We start from the raw sequence: 4959 nt of genomic DNA on the forward strand, positions 1-4959 counted from the left end.
AAAGAAATGGATAGATAAGAATGGGGAAATTCATTGAGATTGGGAGATGTTGTCTCTTTGGATCAAATCTAGCTTATATCCTCTTCAATCATGCAACTCATTGACCTCTTGGCAATCATGATTGATTGAGCCCCAATCCCTTGGTGACTTAATCTCTCAAATCTTGATCAATAGCCAATTCCTTGGTCTAATTGCTCATGAAGAGAGATAGGCTTGGTCCCTGATTATACCACACACCATTATAGGTCCAAGTAGAGGGATGATTATATGTCACATATCCAAACACCAAAACCCAGATTCTACTCAAGTGTGAGAAGGGATTTCAAGCATGGTTTCATGTTTCCTTTCCCAAGGTTCCCATGAAACCCAATTGCATTCAATCTCTTTCACAAGATAATTGAATGCTAAGCATTAAGAATGAAATTCCCTCTAGCAAATCAAAGAGAAGATGAAGAGAAGAAGAATTTCACTATTATCAATCCATCAAGTACAACAGAGCTCCCTCTCTCAATGAGAGGGAAGTTAGCTACTCATAGCTCAAAAGGTACTCAAAAGTGAAGTGTAAAAGTGGATCTAACACTGACTGCTTAACCCCCTCTTCAGTACTCCTTGGGGGTATTTAAACTACTCCTAGTAAAATAAAAGAATTACAAAAGTGAAAAAGGAAAATTACATTTTGGAGGGAAAAGAAAATACTCAATTAGCGTGACTTCCCAGCTGGCGTGTGGCTGGCGCTTTACTGGCGTGTCATGTGCCCTTCATTTTTAGCTTGGCGTGCCACGCCCAATCCTTCAAGTGGCACGCTCATCTCTCTATCAACCTTGGCGTGCCACGCCTTCGAACTTAAGTGGCACGCCATAGTGGAATTCTTGTGTTGGCATGCCACGCCTTCGAACTCAAGTGGCACGCCCCTTGCCTTTTTCCACCTTTCTTTGCCTCTGGAAACTTGAACTGGCGTGCCACGCCCACGGTCTGGCATGCCACGCCCCTTTTGTGAGTGAATGGTTCCTCTTTTTGGTGTGCCACGCCCCAATGCTTCTTTGCTCTCTGAATGACACTAGCATGCCACGCCTAGGGTTCTGGTAGCACGCCCAAGTGAAGAAAAGTGAGTAGCGTGCCATGCCTTCGATATCAAGTGGCATGCCCCATGTAATTGGCCTCCTTCATCCTCTCTGGAAACTTATACCAGCGTGCCATGCCTAAAGGCTGGCGTGGCACGCCCATGATCTTATCTTGGTTCCAGTAGTTGGCGTGCCACGCCTCAACCTTCAAGTGGCACGCCATAGTGAAATGCTAAGGTTGGCGTGCCAGGCCTTCGATGCCAAGTGACAAGCCCAGTCCTTGCTTTTGGTCCTTTGTGCATTGGCGTGCCACGCCTGGTTGCTCAAGTGGCATGCCCAAGTGAGATTGAGGAGTTGGCGTGCCACGCCTTCGTCTTCAAGTGGCACGCCCAGTCTTCAATTGCCTTCAGTGTAACAGCCCAGACCACCCGCTAGCACGATATTGTCCGCTTTGGCACACAAGGCCTCACGGTTTTGCCTTTGACGATAGGGATGATAGCCTAAGCCCCCCACACTCACCCGTCAAAATGCGTCATGCTAGGGAGAGGTATCCACACCCTTATAAGGCATGCTTCGTTCCCCTCCCCAACCGATGTGGGCCTTACAATCCACCCCCTAAGGTAGCCCAGCGCCCTCGCTGGCACATCGATCCGGGTTCTGGCTCTGATACCATCTGTAACAGCCCAGACCACCCGCTAGCACGATATTGTCCGCTTTGGCACACAAGGCCTCACGGTTTTGCCTTTGACGATAGGGATGATAGCCTAAGCCCCCCACACTCACCCGTCAAAACGCGTCATGCTAGGGAGAGGTATCCACACCCTTATAAGGCATGCTTCGTTCCCCTCCCCAACCGATGTGGGCCTTACATTCAGCCCCTTCTCTGGATTGTTGTACCAGCGTACCACGCCATGCTGTTCAAGTGGCACGCCCATGAATTGATGAGCTCTTCAAGTTTGGCGTGCCACGCCTTCGACACCAAGTGGCACGCCATAGTGGAGGTTCTTCTTGGAATGGTGAGTTGGCGTGCCACGCCCCTTTGCTCAAGTGGCACGCCCATAGTAAATGGTGGGTATAGCGTGCCACGCCCCTTTTGTGAGTGAGTAGTTCCTCTGTTTGGCGTGCCACGCCACAAACTCAAGTGGCACGCCCCAATGCTTCTTTGCTCTCTGAATGACACTGGCGTGCCACGCCTGGGGTTCAAGTGGCACGCCCAATTGAAGAAAAGTGAGTGGTGTGCCACGCCTTTGATATCAAGTGGCACGCCCCATGTAATTGGCCTCCTTCATCCTCTCTGAAAACTTATACCAGCGTGCTACGCCTAAAGGCTGGCGTGCCACGCCCATGATCTTGTCTTGGTTCCAGTAGTTGGCGTGCCACGCCTCAGCCTTCAAGTGGCACGCCATAGTGAAATGCTAAGGTTGGCGTGCCACGCCTTCGATACCAAGTGGCACGCCCAGTCCTTGCTTTTAGTCCTTTGTGCATTGGCGTGCCTCGCCTGGTTGCTCAAGTGGCGCACCCAAGTGAGATTGAGGAGTTGGCATGCCACGCCTTCGTCTTCAAGTGGCACGCCCAGTCTTCAATTGCCTTTAGCCCCGTCTCTGGATTGTTGTGCCAGCGTGCCACGCCATGCTATTCAAGTGGCACGCCCATGGATTGGTGAACTCTTCAAGCTTGGCGTGCCACGCCTTCGACACCAAGTGGCACGCCATAGTGGAGTTTCTTCTTGGAATGGTGAGTTGGCGTGCCACGCCCCTTTGCTCAAGTGGCACGCCCATAGTAGATGGTGGGTCAGGCGTGCCACGCCCAATCTAGCATGCCACGCCACTTTTGTGTCCTCCATTGTAGCTCTTTGGAAAAATGTATTAGCGTGCCACGCCCTCATGCATGCTTGGACTTCTTCTCTGGACTTTAGTACTGGCGTGCCACGCCTAGCTTCTTATTTGTCTTCTAACCATTTTTGATGCCTTTTTCACCTGAAATTCAGCACAACTCATCTCAAAGTAGTGTACCATAATATTCATCAAATAATGCATGAATTGTACTAATCAAATGAGATTTATGCTCTTTTATGGTCTTCTTTATGCAAGAAAGAAGGGTAGATGATGCAAGTCATCAAATGCTTATTGAGTCCATTTTTTTCTGCATTATTGCGGTTTTGGTGCTTTGGTTTAGGTCATTATTCTTTGTTCATTGTTCAAAGAAAGAATGTTGTCTGTTACTGACTGGTTTGGTTTAAATTGCTTTTGATGTTTTATTGCTGAAAGATTGGCTTATTTATTTGAACTCATATATGGTTTTTATGTTTTTAATTGTCAATGAATTCATAGGAAATTTGAGTTGATTGGTTGAATTGGGAAAATAGGCCAATTTACTGCCGAAATGCTGCTGGATTTTTCATAACCTTGTTTCATTAAATGACATTGTTTTATTTGGTCCAACAAGATTCTATTTGATGGATTTCTATGTCAATAGAATCTTGTTTGCTAAATTGTTTTGGAAATCTCCTCAAGAACTTCTTTGCAAGTTTTGGTCATGCTTCTAACTTTCTTTGCTTATTTGTGATGCTAATTCACTTCTATGCATTGAATTGTTCAAAAGAATTTTCAAATTGACCATAAACTTGAAATTATTTTAAAAGAAAAGCCTCTTTTGCATGCTCTCACAAGGTTGTAGATTTCTTTTTACCTATGTGGCGGATTTGCTTCATTTTCTCCATGCCTAAACTACCTTAAGTCACATAGTGCACAAACTTTTCAAATCCTATCTCAACCTTATGAATTTCATGCTTCCTTATGATTTGGTGTTTGAATTTCATTTATGTGCATTGTTCATTAAAGTTTTAACTTGCCAACACCAAATTGCTTCAACTTATGCCAATTTACTTGTGATTGATATTTACTTGATTATGTGCTCTACACATACATGTGCATCACTTGTTTTGGCATCTTGAATTTTTTTGAAAAGTGAATAGAAACTTGCTTGTTTTGAAATTTTTGAAACTTTTGGGAATTAAGGAACTTGTGACTATGCACCTAACTTTTGATTTTTCTTCTATTTCTTTTACTAACTTTTCCCTTCTTGTTCCGAGGCTTACCTGAAAGTGAAGGTCGATCTCGGATGAGATCTACTGTGGTGGCCGGAGCTGTCGTGTCCGACTTGTTGACTTTGATGGTGCTGCTGATCCTTGATCACCGGAGGGTGGTGATACCTGAAAGAGACTTCGATGCTTAAGTTAGCATAGGCTTTAAGCAGGTTTTTATGTACAATCAGAGTATGAGTTATACCTGGGTGCTCCAGTATATTTATAGTAGTGCAGAGTGACCTCCTTTGGAGATAAGTTAGTTATCTTATCTTTATCTTTTTGGAGGTGGGTCCCCTTATCTTTGGCCAGCCGCCTTCAAGCGGGCTGTGATCTTCTTCTTTGGGCCTAGTTGGGCCTTTATAGCAATTTGGCCGAGCTCTTTTGGGAAGAGGTCGATTGCGACCAACCTTTATAAGAGGTCGGTCATCTCTGTCTTCATTCAGGTCGGCTCGCCTAGCTCGACCCATGGTATGAACAGTGCCACTGCTCGAGTTCGATCTTTCCCTTGAGGTCGTGTCTTTAGACTTCGACCCCTTTAAGGAAGTCGTGCTCGAGCATTTAGCTTTTAGTTGGCCTCTTGTGTAACTTCTGGCAGGCTTGCTTCTTCTTGAATGCGAAGCGTTTCTCTCTTTCTATTTTGATTGTAGCGCGCGTTGCGCTTCCTTGGGAACGTGCAAGGGTTTTAAAAACTCATTAAATTTTCCTTTGCCATTTCTTCTTTTCCCTCTTTTGTTTTTCATTTTGAAATAAAAAAATCACTTTTCAGTTTCTTCCTCCCTTTCTCTTCGTTCTTTCCTTGTTTTTTTCATGGCG

This window comes from Arachis hypogaea, chromosome 15 (assembly GCF_003086295.3).
Source record: "Arachis hypogaea cultivar Tifrunner chromosome 15, arahy.Tifrunner.gnm2.J5K5, whole genome shotgun sequence".
Classification (NCBI taxonomy): domain Eukaryota; kingdom Viridiplantae; phylum Streptophyta; class Magnoliopsida; order Fabales; family Fabaceae; genus Arachis; species Arachis hypogaea.